Here is an 18,379-nt window from a genome sequence, read left to right on the forward strand (position 1 = left end):
CCACTCTATCTCTTTTTCTGAGGCACTGGAGGAAATAAAAAAAATATAAATCAGGGGCTCCGGATGATCCCTGCCCTCCCAAGCTATGGAATATGATGTCAGGATCAATGGTAATAACACTCCTACACATTTGGAATACGTCCATTGCGTCAGAGGTGTTTCCCGAGTGGTGGAAACATGCCACACTTCTCCCTCTGAAAAAAAAAACCTAATGGTGCCCCTGAGGACCTTAGCAATCTATGCCCGATCTCCCTACTAGCAGCCCCAGGGAAAATGCTTGAAAAACTGATACAACGTGAACTGAATAGCTTGATAGAGGAAAACAGGATTTTGCATGAAACTCAATCTGGTTTTAGATCAGGTTTCAGCACGGAGACCGCCCTCATCAAGGTGGCTGAGTCGATTAGGTGGTCTTTAGATTCAGGGGCATCAGCAATGCTAGTGCTCCTGGATCTATCTGCCGCGTTCGATACTGTAGACCATGACAGACTCTTGCCAGGGTTGGAGGATATCGGTCTAAAGGATAAAGCACTGGGTTGGGTACATTCCTATTTAACCGACCGTTCCCAGAAAGTGGCTTTGGGTTCCTTCTCCTCTAAACCGAAGCGCCTCTGGTGTGGGGTCCCCCAGGGGTCGGCGCTTAGCCCTCTACTTTTCAATGTTTACTTAGCCCCACTCTTCACCTTGATTGCCAAATGGGGGGTCAAGGCAATTTCTTATGCAGACGACACGCAGCTAGTCTTCCTCTATTCAGAAGTGTCGGTGGCAGCATTCATCAAAATTAAGGGCTGTCTTCTTGATGTAGCTAGTTGGATGAATACCAACAAATTAAAAGTGGACGCAGGTAAGACTGAGGTGGTCGTTTTTGGTAAAGACATGCGGCCCCCAGCGGACCTGTTGTGGCCAGCTGAAATGGGCCCTCCGCCGCTCCCCTGCACTAATGCTAAAAATTTGGGGCTGAGATGGGATGACAGCCTCTCCTTCTCTGCCCACATTCAGCAGGTCACAGCAGGGTGTCTACATAAACTCAGAAATCTTCACAAGTTTCTTTCGCTATTACCTGAAGATTGCCGTAAAACAGTAGTCCATGCAACTGTTACTTCAAGGCTGGATTATGCGAACGGCCTCTACCTTGGCCTACCAAAATATTTGATTCAACGATTGCCAACCGTGCAGAATGCGGCTGCGAGACTGATAAAGCATATCCCTTTTAGTCAGCGTGTCTCTCCGCATCTGCGCGATCTGCACTGGCTCCCAGTGGTAAGCGGAATCAAATTTAAAGCTCTGACCCTGGCTTTCAGGGCACTACTGGGCACCTGCCCTAACTATTTAAAACTGAGACTCCCCCGCTACCAATAGGCGAGGCTCCTGCACTCAAATTCCTTATTTCAACTCCACGCCCCGTGAGTCAGAAAAGCCCGACTTGAAGACAGGACCTTTTCTGCTGGTACGGTGAAATTGTGGAACGCCCTACCGCTCTCTAAGCCAGTCTGCAACTTCAGAATCTGTGTTTAGACAGCAAATAAAGACTTGTCTCTTTACTAATTGTTTTCGCTAGCTGCTCTCATAGCGCCGGGACACCTCCAGGTGAGGTAGCTGTTCGCGCTCTACAAGTATCAGTATCATTATAATTATTATTAGTAGTGCCAGTCGCTATGGGTGTGAATCAAACCACAATAGGAGGGACATATGTGACTCATTCACCATACAAAAGAATCAGATTTAGAGAGACACACAAAGCAATAAATGAAAAGTGATGGTTGTGCTGAAAGCCCATACAGTAGATACAGCATGTCTCAAAGAGACAGAGCATGTATGGACGGCCTAGGAGAGACCTAAAAAAACTATGCAAATAGATTTCTCCAAGATGCTTGTCCTACTTGGGTATTTGTGCTGGAGTCCTTATCAAGACAATAGTGATTTGCAAAAGCCTGAACAGATCTACAGGTTGCTGCTTTGCAGATATCAGAATTTGGAATATTTCTTAACCCCTTCGCTGCTAGGCCTTTTCCCCTCCTGTGCTAAGGCTTTTTTTGGCGATTTGGGATAGTGCGCGCTTAGGCCCCTGTAACTTTTTCACCACATAAGGTATCCACGCCACATTTGCGTCCTTTTCTTCCAACATCATGTGGATTCTAAAGGTGCCCAGGGTTTGTGGATTCCCTTGGAGGGGTCCCAGAAATTAACCAAAATATAGTGAAATGTTTGTTTTTTTCAGAAAAATGGGGAAAACGGGCTGCAAATGAAAGCTTCTGGGTTTTTCCCTGCAAATGTTATCAAAAAAGGGTTTGTGGGGCTGAAATCTCCATTTTCTCAGATTTTAGGAAATGACAGTCCTTTGTCAGAGAACCAACATTTTTTACACAGTTTTGGCATTTGTCTGGGACATAGCCTATTTTTGCTATTTTTAGAGCTTTCCACCTCCTTCCAGTTAATGGTAGAAATGAGTTTGAAAGCAATAATGGATCCTGGAACGCTATACAGTTTCGAAAAGTAGACAAAATTCTGAATTCAGAAAGGGGTCATTTGTCTAAATCCATGAAGGTTTCTTTATAGAAACTAACAGTTAAATATTGGAATAATTGAAAATTTGTTGAAAAAAACAGCCTTTTGTCTCAACGTTTTCACCTATAACTTCTTGTAATTTTGACAGTTCTTGGAAAGCAATATACCGTTACATCCGTTAGACCTTCCTGGTTGTGGGGATATATAGGACTTGTAGTTTTACCAAGAACCCAACGAACCCAAATCCAAAAACTGAGCAGCAACTTGCAATGGTATTTTTTTATTTACTGGGTATAGAGCACTTTTTCTTGGCAAATGTATACATGGAAAAATCTGTATGAAAGACACCTATGTATTTCTCAATTAGGTACAAATTATAGAGTTTAGAAACAGTATATAATTGCACATTTTCAAAATTGGGAATACTAGCATGAGAATTATTGGTCATTTTTTAAAAAGATTTTTTTTTTACACAATGTCTTTCATTGGGAAGGGAGAAATGCATGAAAACTCAATTGGTAATAACAGTTGATTTACAAATCTGAATTACCCTAAGTCTTCTGATAAAAACTGTACCTCACTTGTGTGGGTCGGCCTTGTGCCTGCAATAGGAAACGGCGCATAATGCAACGTGGTCACACCTCAATTTTGCAGTTAAAAATTGACCCTTTTATGGCAAAGTGCCTAGCTGTAGTTTTTGCACCCTAGCTCTGCCGGCACCTAGGGAAACCTAGCAAACCTATACATTTTTGAACAGTAGACACCCAGGGGAATTCAGGATGGGGTGACTCGACTGCCTACCACCAGGTTCTGTTACCCAGAATCCCTTGCAAAGCTAAGAAATTGAAAATAAAAACGCATTTTCCTCACATTTCTGTGGTGGAAAGTTCTGGAATCTGTGTGGATAAACAAATTTCCACCCACCCAGCGTTCCCGCGGGTCTCCCGAAAAAAATGGTACCTCACTTGCCTGGGTCTGCCTAGTGCCTGTGACAGGAAACAGCGCAAAACGCAACGTGGTCGCACCTCAATTTCGCTGTGAAATCGTGCCCTTTTTGGGCAAAGAGACTACCTTTTGTTTTTGAACCCTAGCTCTGCCGGCAGCTAGGGAAACCTAGCAAACCTATACATTTTTGAAAACTAGACACCCAGAGGAATTCAGGATGTGGTGACTCGACTGCCTACCACCAGGTTCTGTTACCCAGAATCCCTTGCAAAGCTAAGACATTGACAAAAAAAATGCATTTTCCTCACATTGCTGTGGTGGAAAGTTCTGGAATCTGCGTGGATCAACACATTTCCACACATCCAGCGTTCCCCCGGGTCTCCCAAAACAATGGTACCTCACTTGCCTGGGTCTGCCTAGTGGCTGCGACAGGAAACAGCGCAAAACGCAACGTGGTCGCACCTCAATTTCGCTGTGAAATCGTGCCCTTTTTACGCAAAGAGACTACCTTTTGTTTTTGAACCCTAGCTCTGCCGGCACCTAGGGAAACCTTGCCAACCTTTACATTTTTGAAAACTAGACACCCAGGGTAATTCAGGATAGGGTGACTCGACTGCCTACCACCAGGTTCTGTTACCCAGAATCCTGTGCAAAGCTAAGAAATTGACAAAAAAAACGCATTTTCCTCACATTTCTGTGGTGGATTGTTCTGGAATCTGCGTGAATCAACAAATTTCACGCACCCAGCGTTCCCCCGGGTCTCTCAAAAAAATGGTACCTCACTTGCCTGGGCCTGCCTAGTGCCTGTGACAGGAAACAGCGCAAAACGCAACGTGGTCGCACCTCAATTTCGCAGTGAAATCGTGCCCTCTTTCGACAAAAAGACTACCTTTTGTTTTTGAACCCCAGCTCTGCCGGCACCTAGGGAAACCTAGCAAACCTATACATTTTTGAAAACTAGACACCCAGGGGAATTCAGGATGGGGTGACTGGACTGCCTACCATCAGGTTCTGTTACCCAGAATCCCTTGCAAAGCTAAGAAATTGGCAAAAAAGCATTTTCCTCACATTTCTGTGGTGGAAAGTTCTGGAATCTGCGTGGATCAACAAATTTCCACACACCCAGCGTTCCCCCGGGTCTCCCGAAAAAAATGGTACCTCACTTGCCTGGGTCTGCCTAGTGCCTGCGACAGGAAACAGCACAAAACGCAACGTGGTCGCACCTCAATTTCGCAGTGAAATCGTGCGCTTTTTGGACAAAAAGACTGCCTTTTGTTTTTTAACCCTAGCTCTGCCGGCACCTAGGGAAACCAGGCAAACCTATACATTTTTGAAAACTAGACACCCAGGGGAATTCAGGATGGGATGACTCGACTGCCTACCACCAGGTTCTGTTACCCAGAATCCCTTGCAAAGCTAAGAAATTTACCAAACAAACGCATTTTCCTCACATTTCTGTGGTGAAAGTTCTGGAATCTGCGTGGATCAACAAATTTCCACCCACCCAGCGTTCTTCCCCAGGGTCTCCCGAAAAAAAATGGTACCTCATTTGCCTGGGTCTGCCTAGTGGCTGCGACGGGAAACAGCGCAAAACCCAACGTGGTCGCACCTCAATTTCGCAGTGAAATCGTGCCATTTTTGGACAAAAAGACTACCTTTTGTTTTTGAACCCTAGCTCTGCCGGCACCTAGGGAAACCTAGCAAACCTATACATTTTTGAAAACTAGACACCCAGGGAATTCAAGATGGGGTGACTCGACTGCCAACCACCGGGTTCTGTTACCCAGAATCCCGTGCAAAGCTAAGAAATTGACCAAAAAAATGCATTTTCCTCACATTTCTGTGGTGGAAAGTTCTGGAATCTGCGTGGATCAACAAATTTCCACCCACCCAGCGTTCACCTGGGTCTCCCGATAACAATGGTACCTCACTTGCGTGGGTAGGCATAGTGGCTGCAACAGGAAAAGGTCCAAATCGTACGGTGGTGAATTTAAAAAACCCTTTTGCAAAACTACCTTGATTTTTGGTGAGGAGAAACCTGAGTTTTTGGCCCGGAGCTCGGCGGCCATCTTTGGAAACTACCAAACCTAAACAGTTCTGAAAACTAGACACCCGGGGTAGTCCAGGAAGGTATGGCATGCGTGGGTCCCCCAATGTTTTCCTATCCAGAATTCCTAGCAAACCTTAAAATTTGGAAAAAAAATCTCTTTTCAAAACTTTTTTGCGTGGGATCTCCGTCCCGGCAAAAATGTCTTACCACCCAGCGTTCCCCTTGTTCTCCCGAGTAAAATGATACCTCACTTGTGTGGGTGCCCCTAAGCAGAACAGGCTAAAAATGAATTTTTAAAACATGAAGTACTTAGGTTTGACAAATTAAGCACCCCACCTTAGTCACAGGTCTTTGGCCCACCCACACAAGTGAGGTATCATTTTACTCGGGAGATCAAGTGGAACGCTGGGTGGTAGGACATTTGTGCCGGCAGGGAGATCCCACCCAAAAATGTATGGAAAAGTGTTTTTTTAAACCTAAATGTAAGGTTTGCAGGGATTTCTGGGTAGGAAAACATTGGGGGACCCACGCATGCAATACCTCCCTGGACTCCCCCGGGTGTATAGTATTCAGAACTGTTTGGGTTTGGTAGTTTCCAAAGAGGCCCCCCAAGCCCCGGGCCAAAAGCTCAGGTGACCCCCTCAAAAAATAAGATAGTTTTGCTAAAGGTAATTTTTAAGTCTCCACCGTAGGAATTGGGCCTTTTCCTATTGCAGCCACTATGCCTACCCACGCAAGTGAGGTACCATTTTTATCGGTAGACCTGGGGGAACGCTGGGTGGGAGGTAATTTGTGTGAGCCCAGTGATGCCATGCTTTCCCACACAAAAAAGTGTGAAAAAACTGATTTTTTAAGCTAAAATTGAGGTTTGCAAGGGATTCTGGGTAAAGGAACGTTGGAGGATCCACGCAAGCCATACCTCCTTGGAAGCCCCCAGGTGTCTACTTTTCAGATATGTGTGGGTTGGTAGGTTTCCCTAGATGGCCATCTAGCACGGGGCCAAAAACCCAGGTAACCCCTCTTGCAAAAGCTGGTGGTTTTGGCAATGGTGACAATGTCAAAACCACCAGCTTTTGCAAGAGGGGTTACCTGGGTTTTTGGCCCCGTGCTAGACGGCCATCTAGGGAAACCTACCAAACCCACACATTTCTGAAAAGTAGACATCAAGGGGCTTCCAAGGAGGTATGGCTTGCGTGGATCCTCCAACGTTCCTTTACCCAGAATCCCTTGCAAATCTCGATTATAGCTGAAAAAAATCGGATTTTTCACACATTTTTGTGTGAGAAAGCGTGGCATCACTGGGCTCACACAAATTTCCTCCCACCCAGCGTTCCCCAAGGTCTCCCGATAAAAATGGTACCTCACTTGCGTGGGTAGGCATAGTGGCTGCAACAGGAAAAGGTCCAAATCGTACGGTGGTGAATTTAAAATACCCTTTTGCAAAACTACCTTGATTTTTTGGGGGGGGCACCTGAGTTTTTGGCCCGGGGCTCGCGGCCATCTTTGGAAACTACCAAACCCAAACAGTTCTGAAAACTAGACACCCGGGGGAGTCCAGGGAGGTATGGCATGCGTGGGTCCCCCAATGTTTTCCTACCCAAAATTCCTAGCAAACCTTAACATTTGGAAAAAAAATCACTTTTCAAAACTTTTTTGCGTGGGATCTCCATGCCTGCAAAAATGTCTTACCACCCAGCGTTCCCCTTGTTCTCCCGAGTAAAATGATACCTCACTTGTGTGGGTGCCCCTAAGCAGAACAGGCTAAAAATGAATTTTTAAAAAATGTAGTACTTAGGTTTGACAAATTATTCACCCCACCTTAGTCACAGGCCTTTGGCCCACCCACTCAAGTGAGGTATCATTTTAGTCGGGAGATCAAGGGGAATGCTGGGTGGTAGGACATTTGTGCCGGCAGGGAGATCCCACCCGAAAATGTACGGAAAAGTGGTTTTTTAAACCTAAATGTAAGGTTTGCAGGGATTTCTGGGTAGGAAAACATTGGGGGACCCACGCATGCCATACCTCCCTGGACTCCCCCGGGGTGTTTAGTTTTCAGAACTGTTTGGGTTTGGTAGTTTCCAAAGATGCCTGCCGAGCCCCGGGCCAAAAAGTCATGGGAACCCCCTTGCAAAACCAAATTGTTTTGAATGAATTAAATTTTCACTTTGAGAGCGTGCAATTCTTGGGACAATATTGCATGGAAATTGTGACAGACATTTTCAAGTTTGCAGGACATTGTGGATAAAAAAAATAGAATTCACCAGAAAGACATGACCATATACTCACATGGTTTAACAATAATATCTAAATTGAGTAAGTTATTTATAACTATAATGTACAGAGTTACTCAAAACTCAAACATTCAAGCACGGCTATCTATTCCTCAAAGACACACACATACAGGTTGGATTTGGCACGAGGGCGAGTGATGGTTCAGTATATAAAATTTTATTAACAAGATATTTCAACAAAATGAAATGCTCTGTCAATAAATAAATGCATATAAACTGAACCAGTGACTCGCAACTCATGAGCTGTAAAGCCACAACAAGGCACCAACCATTTTACAGGCCATTCACACACCTTTCATACCTGATACACACCAGACCATTGACACCATCCGGAAGGAAAAGCAACACATTACAACATTCACAAAAAGGGACAAGGTACACCCTACTTCAGAAAGAGAAAAAAGACAAATATTACTGCACAGCCATCTAATCAGCAAGAACACACACATACTGGTTGGATTTGGCATGAGGGTGAGTGATGATTCAGTACATACAATTGTATTCACAAGTAATTTCACAAAAATGAAATACCCGGCGTATAATTGAAAGTATGATAAACTGAACCACTGACTCACAGCTCGTGAGGTGTAAAGCCACGTCAAGGCACCAACCTCTTTACAGGCCATTCATACACATTTCGTACGTGTGACACATACAAAACATTCACACCGCCAGCCGCGGGCCCATCACATTACAACACTCACACCAGCAGACAGCGCCATTCAAGGGCCCATCACTTTCACACGCCCACATTTCTGACTCTGCAAATACACAAAATGATGGACTGCGTGGAGTGTAACTCAACTAGCAGTGTGTGTAGTGACCAACAGAAAGTAACTACTCACACACCGCCAGCTGAGCGCCAGTCCACTCACACCACCATCCAAGCACCAGACCATGCACACGGCCAGCCAAACACCACTCAGTGCACACCAGCAGCCAAGTACCACTCCACACACACCACCAGCCAAGCACCACTCCACGCACACCGCAAGCCAAGCACCACTCCACACACACCACCAGCCAAGCACCACTCCATGCACAGACAGCCAAGTACCACTCCACGCACACCACCAGCCAAGCGCCACTCCACAAACACCACCAGCCAAGCGCCACTCCACGCACACCATCCAGCCAAGCGCCAATCCACACACACCGCCAGCCAAGCACCACTCCATGCATAGACAGCCAAGAACCACTCCACGCACACCATCCAGCCAAGCGTCACTCCACACAAACCGCCAGCCAAGCACCACTCCGTGCACAGACAGCCAAGTACCACTCCACGCACACCATCCAGCCAAGCGCCACTCCACACACACCGCCAGCCAAGCACCACTCCGTGCACAGACAGCCAAGTACCACTCCACGCACACCATCCAGCCAAGCGCCACTCCACACACACCACCAGCCAAGCACCACTCCACGCACACCGCAAGCCAAGCACCCCTCCACACACACTGCCAGCCAAGCGCCACTCCATGCACAGACAGCCAAGTACCACTCCAAGCCCACCACCAGCCAAGCGCCACTCCACACACACCAGCAGCCAAGCACCACTCCACGCACACCACCAGCCAAGCACCACTCCGTGCACAGACAGCCAAGTACCACTCCACGCACACTATCCAGCCAAGTGCCAATCCACACACCGCCAGCCAAGCACCACTCTCCGTGCACAGACAGCCAAGTACCACTCCACGCACACCATCCATACAAGCGCCACTCCACACACACCGCCAGCCAAGCACCACTCCGTGCACAGACAGCCAAGTACCACTCCAGGCACAACATTCAGCCAACACCACTCCACACACACCGCCAGCCAAGCTCCAGCCCAGGCACACCACCAGCCAAGCACCAATCCCAACACACCACCAGGCAAGCACAAGACCACGCACACTGCCAACCAAACAACAGACCACGCACACCGCCAACCAAGCACCAGTCCACAGACACCGCCAGCCAAGCACCAGTCCACAGACACCGCCAGCCAAGCGCCAAACCATGCACATCATCAGACAATGGACACTACACGCAAACCAACATCATACTTTAGTTTTTTTAAAATACAAATAAAAAACAGAAACAAATTGCAAATTGATACAAATCTACTAACACAACAAGTAAATCTAAATACACTACACAAATGCCAACTTTGAAACTGAACAATAAGTTTTAAAGAATAGAGACCAGCCTGTTCACTTTACCACTCATGGATGCTCCCAAAAATTCTTTTGTGGGTGGTACATTCTAAAACAAGCAGGCACACACAGCCCAGGGTTAGAAGGACAGTCGGGGCAGTACATACGAACCTCCTTCCGCAAACCTCTTCGCCAACAGACTCTACATCTCCGACTGGGAAAGTCTTTTGAGGTTGTAGGAGGAATTTGATCAGGAAAGTGGCGATCTTTCAATCTGGCAACATCCTCCACCACTCCAACTCTAGGAACACTTGCCTGTTCCACTAAAACAAAGCTGCCTATTAAAGACTCCTAAAACTTTACAAAAGTCATCTTTGACTGAGGACAAGATTGCTAGAACACAACAAAAGCATTAAAGGTTGCCAAGTGGAAAAGATGGATAGCCAACTTCTTGTATCAAATGTAAGACTTACGAAGAGCAGCATACGGTTCCAACCTCTGATCTACTCTGTCAAGACCACCCATGTGCCTATTATAGTCCATAATGCACACAGGTTTGTGCACTTCTGCAACCTGACCCCAAAGAGTCAACGCTTCAGTGCTTTCATCATGTATGGAAGTCAACATGTAGACATCTCTCCTGTCTGAAAACTTCACAGCTAAAAGCTCCTCACAACGCAATGCACTGCACTGTCCCCGAGCAAGCTTTTTACAAACAAGTTCTTTTGGAAAACCTTTACGGTTACAGCGGATTGTGCCACAAGCAACAGTGTCCACTTTGGCCAATTCCCTGAACAACCGCACACCAGTGTAGAAGTTATCTACTTATAAATGATGGCCTTTGTTAAAAAATCCTCTACCAAGTTCCCACACAATTTTCTCAGTCACCCCAAAAGTGGATGGACAACCAGGGGGGTTAATCCTGGATTCCTTACCGGTGTACACCCTGAAATTAGAGACATATCCAGTCTGACTGTCACACAGCATGTAAAACTTAATTCCATAGCGTGCCCTCTTACTAAGATTGTATTGCCTAAATACCAAGCGGCCCTTGAACAACACCAAAGACTCATCCACTGCAATTTCTTTCCCAGGATAAAAGATCTCAGAAAATCGATCAACAAAATGATCAAGGACAGGCTGAATCTTGAAAAGACGGTCACAATCAGGGTGATCTCGTGGCAAAGCATCACCATTGTCAACAAAATGCATCATCCGAAGCAGAAGCAAATACCTACCACGACTCATGACTGCCGGAAATATAGCTGTTGCCATCAAGGGACTAGTAGACCAATATGAAGCCAATGATGGTTTCCTAAGCAAGCCCATCAAAAAAGTTAAACCCAAAAACGTTTTCATCTCCTCCAAATTTGTGGGAGTCCACCGGGTAGCTCGAGCGTGGGGCTTAAGGCTGGCACTGTTCTCCCTCAAAAACTGTTCTGCATACAAATTAGTCTGCTCTACAATCTCTGCCAAAACACATCATCCATAAACAACTTGAAAAAATCAATTGGCAAAAAGTTTTCAGTGTTCACCCTACACCCTGGAACACCAGTAAATTCAGGCAATGCCGGCTGCACCATGCCTGGGGCAACCCAGAGGTCAGAACTTTCATCGACAAGTCTTGCAGCCTCAGGCTGCCGCCCAGCTGCCTCTTGTCTCGCTTCACCAACTGGAAGTCTAGCAGCCCCAGGCTGCCGCCCAGCTGCCTCTTGGTGCACTACACCAACGTGAAGTCTAGCAGCACCACGCTGCACCACAGATGCCTCTTGCCGCACTATCGGCACATCAATGTCCTCCTCTACCACAGGCACTTCATCCACACCAAAAATAGCTTCATTAGCATTCAGGGTATCTACATCATCAGACAATGCCATGCGCAGAGAAAACTCAATACCAGTCTTCACCTCCCACCTCTGCCTCAGAATCAGAGTCACTCTCAGCACCATGGTCAGAGGAAGAATCAAAAAGCATTCCAACAACTTGCTTAGTGGTAATCCGGCGGCTAGCCATTATCCTTACAAATAATGGAGTCTGCACAAACAACTCAACAACCCCAACACTGTGCAAAGTAAGTAAAAAAATGTAAGCCTTTATCACAAATATCTATATTTAGAACAAATATACAATTCGCTTACAAGAGACAACTACACTTACCAGCACCTACTCTGCAAAGACACAGCAAATAGGCAACAATATCCCACTAGAAAGAAGAAAAAAAAAACTTACATCTACAGAAGTGCACATCAAAAACAAATGCAAAACATGTTTTACAATCACAAAAAACAGAAAACAAGCATACTTGTATTACTACACACTTTGCAAAATAAACAATGAACAAAAAAAGGTCTCTTACCCAACACATGCAACTACAGAAACAGCAGAACAGCAGAACCACCAGTAACGGAACCGCACACTGCAACAATCTAAAGACAAAATAAAGCAATACACATTAGAATAAACAAAAACAACACACATTACAACAGGCTTTGTCGCAGGGTATGTTGCAAATGGGGTGTCTGTCCCCATGGGGGGCAGAATATAAATCATTATAAACAAGGGCCCCCTGGAAGCAACCCTACAGAGGGCAGAGAGACCAAATAAAGACACAGCAGAACATACTTTTGAAAAAAAATGGGCCCAAGGAAGCAACCCTTGGCCAAGGGGTCGCTTCCTATAAAAAAACAATCCCAGGAGTCTAGTGGGCTTTTCTATCCCCCCGGGTCCAGAAACGGTAAAAAAAAACAGCCAATCTGCCCCCAGGAGGGGCAGAACAGTCTACAATTTTTACATTGCCCCCTGGAACCGACCCTTGCCCAAGGGGTCGCTTCCTTTATAAATATAATATAATCCCTGGTGTCTAGTGGCCTTTTCTGCCCCCCCCCCCCCGGGTCCAGATCACTCGTTAACACGGGCGAGCTGCCCCCAGGGGGGGGGGCAGAAAAGTCTATACTAAATTTATATGCCCCTGGAAGCGACCCTTGACCAAGGGGTCGCTTCCTTTGCTAATATAAACACAATCCCTGGTGTCCAGTGGGCTTTCCTGCCCCCCGTAGGTCCAGATTCCCGAGAAAAAAAACGGTTGATCTGCCCCCAGGGGGGAGCAGAAAAGTCTAAACAAATAAAAAATGCCCTAGGAAACGACCCTTACCCAAGGGGTCGCTTCCTTTTATCAAAACAAATAATCCCTGGTGTCCAGTGGGCTTTTCTGCCCCCCCCTGGGTCCAGATCGCTCGCTAAATCGAGCGATCTGCCCCCAGGGGGGGCAGAAAAGTCTGTACTGACTAATTCTGCCCCTGGAAGCGACCCTTGCCCAAGGGGTCGCTTCCTTTTCTGAAATCTAAAAAAAAACATCCCTGGTGTCTAGTGGGGCATTCCTGGTGCAGGATCGCGACGCTGTGCGCGATCCTGAACAAGGAATGCCCTGCCTTGGGACATCAGGGGAGAGGAAACAGTGTTTACTCCCCCCTGATGCCTCAAGGCACCAAGAAATGCCCACCCCCCCGCCCCACCGGAGAGCAGGAAACGGACCTACCTGCTCGACGTGCTGGAAGCAAATGGCTTCCAGCACGTCTAGCACTTCCTGATGACGTCGGCGCGCGCAACAGTGCGCTGACGTCACCGGGAAGTGCGAGGGGGGTGGGGGGGCAGCGCAAAGTCTTCCGCTGCCACCCCCACTACTGCCACCACAATCGGTGCCCCAGGGGGGGAGCGCCAGCGCTCCCCCCGAGGGCTGTACTGATGACGGAGCGGTTCCGTCATCAGCACAGCCCAACCGATGCTGATGACGGAACCGCTCCGCCATCAGCATCGAAGGGGTTAAAAATACAGTAATAGCTGTTTTACCTCTGGCTGTATGGACTTTTGGCTTTACAGCTAAGGTTTTGTTGGTTTTCTTGTAGTGCAGGAGTATACAAGAGACTAAACATTTAAATAATAATTCCTTGGATGTAGCAAACCCTGTCCACAATCGACCACATTACACAAAAATTGCTTAGACTTTCTCAAGTCCTTAGTTTTGTCCAACTACAACCTTAACACCCTTCTCACATCAAGAGTGTGAAGGGACATCTGTGCTGGTGAAGAGAGTTTCAGAAAAAGGCTGGTAAATTAATCCCTTGATTGATATGAAAGTCCAATACACTTTAGGGAGGAATTTAGAGTGAGTTCTCATCACTACTCTATTACTGTGATAAACAATGTAAGCGTTCTGATAACAAAGAGTCTGAATTTCGCTACCCCAGCATGCAGAGTTTTAAGCAACTAAGAAAGAAGCTTTCCATGATAAGTATCATGGTTCTTTTCAAAGGTTCTGCTCAGAGTGTCCACTTGCACATTGTGGATGCCTAGTAACTGGACAGTCACAATCTGGAGATTCTTGGACACTAGCCATTTTCAGATTGTTTGAGCTTCTAGTTACAGTGCTCATGATCTCATCCTTCCCTACTTGTACAGGTGTACATGGTAGTTGTACTGCCTGGACAAGGAGGGCTTTATTTTGAAGGACAAAAAGAAAGCCTTTTGAGCTAGATATATCACTCTCAGCTCTTGGAGGTTGATGTGGTATGTCTGTTCCTTCGGAGACCAAGAGCCTTGAGTCTGAAGGTGACCATGTATGCACCCCATGGGAGGAATCCGTTACCATCATCTCCATTGGGATAGCTTAATGAAAATTCATTTGCTTGAACAGATTCTCTAACAGGCATCACCTGCTTAGAAATTGCTCTGCATGTGTTGTTATCGTCAGTTTGTCTTTTCATTTTTCTCAGAGTTGTCCCACTGATCCTCCAGAAACTGTTCCAGAAATCTTGTGTTCAGAAGTGCATTTGGTATGAGGAAGTTGCAGGTTGCCATTATCCCTGGAGAAACGATGGGGCATATTACCAAGCAATAGCGATAATTATCGCTATTGCTTGGTCAGAGACAAAATTTATCGCCGGCCTGCGGCGATTTTTACCGCAAATAAACCTTGGTATTACCAAGGTTTATCGCAAAAAATCGATAAAAATCGGCCGCAATGCATGAATATCACTGAAAAGTCAGCGATATTCATGCATTACCGAGCTAATCCTCTTAGCCATGTTATCCACCTCCCATTGGATAACATGGCTAAGAACTGCTCAGGGCAGGTGTTAGCTTTTGGAGATATTCGCGCTTAGCACGAATATCTCCAAAAGTTGATAATAGGAGATAGCGATGTTAGCGACTGTTTCCAGTCGCTAACATCTTGGCACGCCCACTTTGCATGTCATTAGTGATCGATATCACTGACATGCAAAGCGGGGCCTAAGATGGTCTCTATCTCCTACTAGCTTTCGCTAACTCGTGTTAGCGACAGCTAGGTAATAGGGAGATGATTTTATCACCGCTTTCTTGGCTTTTAAAGCCAAAAAAGCAGAGATAAACCCCCTTGATAATATGCCCCGATATGTGTTACACTGTAGGATGGACTGTTTCCTTCAGATTCCGACATTTCTGAAGGATAGATGAAGGTCTCTCTTCCGAAGCAACCACTTTTGTATTTACTGTATCAGAAACTGATCCCAGGTAATGAAGGGTTTATAGTGGGATGAAATATATATGTTTTATGATTTACATGCAATCCCAGTCGGTTGAGGGCAACAACAGCTTTATGGTAATGTTGGCATGGTTGCAGAAGCGTTGAAGCTTTGTCTACCCAATCATTTAGATAGGGCGTAAATGGATATGTCAGCACTTGACATATTCTGTAACAGATGCCATGCATTTTGAAAAGGTGCAGACTCAAGGTCGAAAGAAAGGACTTTGTATTGGTAATGGGTGCTTCCCAGTAAAATCCTCAGGAATTTCCAGTTTTTCTGGGTTATCTGTATATGCAAATACAGAGATAGCCGATTTATAGAGAATAACTCATCCCCCTGATAAACTTGGGGGTAGATCTGAAGCAACATCAACAACATTCTGAACTTTTCTTTGCAAATCCACTCGTCCTCTTTCAGATCTAGAATGGGTCTGAACCTGTTCTTTATTACTTTCTTCTGCACAAAAAAAGTAACAGGAATATATTTCAAAGGAATTATGACCATTACCACAGCTTTGTTTTGCAAGAGGATGTAGTCTTTTTGCCAAAGTTGCTCTAGATGAAAAGGGGATGACTTCTTTGGTGAAACTGTTGGTGGAGATTACTTGAATTTGAGACAGTATCCATTCTGCACAAGATTCAGAACCCATTTGTAAAAGGTTATGGTTCTAGGTAAGAGGTAATGATTTCCCCGCCCGATTTAGTAAAAGAAGAGGGGGAAGGGGGAACTCATAGTTTGCCACTGGTGGCAGGTTTAGAGGTTAGGACAGACTGTGGGTGACCTCCTCTGCAGCTAGATTGACTTGTCTGCTGTTGATGCATCTGCTGTTGTTTTAGTTGATGTTGTGGCCATTGAGCGATTTGAACTCTCCAAAGGTAATATTAGCAGTGGGTTTGGAAGGAATGCTTCCTGTATTCAGCACCCACGCCCACAGACCACGCACGTAACCTTGGCTTCATCCTAGACTCCTCTCTCTCGATGTCCAGACAAGTCAACGCAGTCTCATCCTCCTGCTTTAACGTACTTCGCATTCTCAAAAAGATCTTCCGTTGGATCCCCCTCGAGACAAGAAAGACTGTCACCCATGCACTGGTCACGAGTCGACTGGGTTATGGTAACACACTATACGCCGGAACCTCAGCAAAATTACAGAAAAAACTCCAACGCATCCAAAACGCATCAGCGAGACTCATATTAGACATCCCTCGCCAAGATCACATCGCCGGACACCTAAAAGACCTTCACTGGCTTCCCGTCAACAAAAGAATTACATTCCACCTTCTCACCCACGCACACAAGGCCCTCTACAATCTAGGACCCGAATGCCTCAACTCTCGACTGTCCTTCTACTAGCCCACCCGCCAACTAAGATCATCCAATCAAGCCCTCGCCGCTGTCCCGCGCATCCGAAAATCCACCATGGGTGGCAGATCCTTCTCCTTCCTTGCTGCCAAGACCTGGAACTCACTCCCCACCCATCTCCGCCTTACTCAAAACCACATCTCCTTCAGAAAAGAACTCAAAACCTGGCTATTCGACAAATAATGAGCCCCCCACCCAAGCGCCTTGAGACCCTCTGGGTGAGCAGTGCGCTATACAAATACCCGAACTTGAACTTGTCTCCTGGCAGGTCCAATATGAATGGTTGTAGTGCGTCCCAGAGCAATCTTTCGTACCTCCTTAGGATTACAGAAGCACTCGCTGTTTTCATAGTGGTGGCAGATATACCACATACTTTCCGTCCTGTTGTAACTGGTACACTCAGATACATCTTGAAATTCTACTTGAATGCCTTAATTTAACAACAAAGGGTTTATTTTGTTCGGAAACAAGGTATTGAAGATTTGTATTGCTTGAGTTCCCCTGAAGGAGAAGGAATGGTTTCTTACCTTTATTCCTTGTTCTCCTTCAGGGCAGTCACCTTTGAAATCATAAGCAATCGTCTTTCCTCCCGGATGGAAGATATAAAGTTCAGTTTATACTTTCCTGTTACCTAGAATCTCAAAACGAACTGGGTCAACTTCCACTTACAGGGCTTAATGGGACGCAGGAGGTCAGGATGTCCTTAAAGGTGCAGTGTTCTAATGTTTTTTTACATTGCTGCAACCTATGCAGTTACATTGCCCTTCGTTCCCTATCATTCACTTTGAAAGAAAATGAAAAGGCTTTGTTAAGAATGTTTTTAAAATGTCACTTTTCTTTAATTTAGTGACATTTGTAAGGCATGATGCATTTTCTTCCATCTTTTAAAATATATTAATGTCATTTGCAATATAGCCTGTTCATTTTTTTGTCACATTTCCTTCAGTGGCCTTTTCGAAGTAATGTAAAGATACTACACAAAATGCGACTTTAGAAAAAGTGCTCTGAGATCCCTGCGTATGGGTAGGAATATTCTATGCTTATGATTTCAATGAAGATTCCAGTGAAGAAGTACTAGTGTGATAGGTAAAAAAACATTCTTCTTCATACAACATTATGAAAGTTGTTTTTATATGTAAGTTGTTAAATAGATACTTTGGAGCACAAAGGACATTTAGAATAAAGCAAATTGATAATGCTGTGTACCCCGCTGTGCTGGAAAATATCAAAATATTATTCTTTCTATACTGAAAGGTACTTGGCTGTGTAGAAGAATGTACACAGGATGCAGAAAGAGCTTCTGGTAAGTGGCTCCACTGATTATATGTTTGTTCTTGGCTTTTGTGTATGCCATGTTATCTTCCTAATCATAATCCAGTGACCTTGATACAAACAAACCAAATGATAATACGTGCCTCAAGTTATACATTCTATTAAAATACATCTTAAAGTAATACTTTAAGCCCTTAAAAGGTATTCTTTTTTGGGAAACAATGTATTGAAAATGTATATTGTGTGAGT

This window comes from Lissotriton vulgaris, chromosome 1_1 (genome assembly GCF_964263255.1).
Source record: "Lissotriton vulgaris chromosome 1_1, aLisVul1.2, whole genome shotgun sequence".
Taxonomy (NCBI): Eukaryota; Metazoa; Chordata; class Amphibia; order Caudata; family Salamandridae; genus Lissotriton; species Lissotriton vulgaris.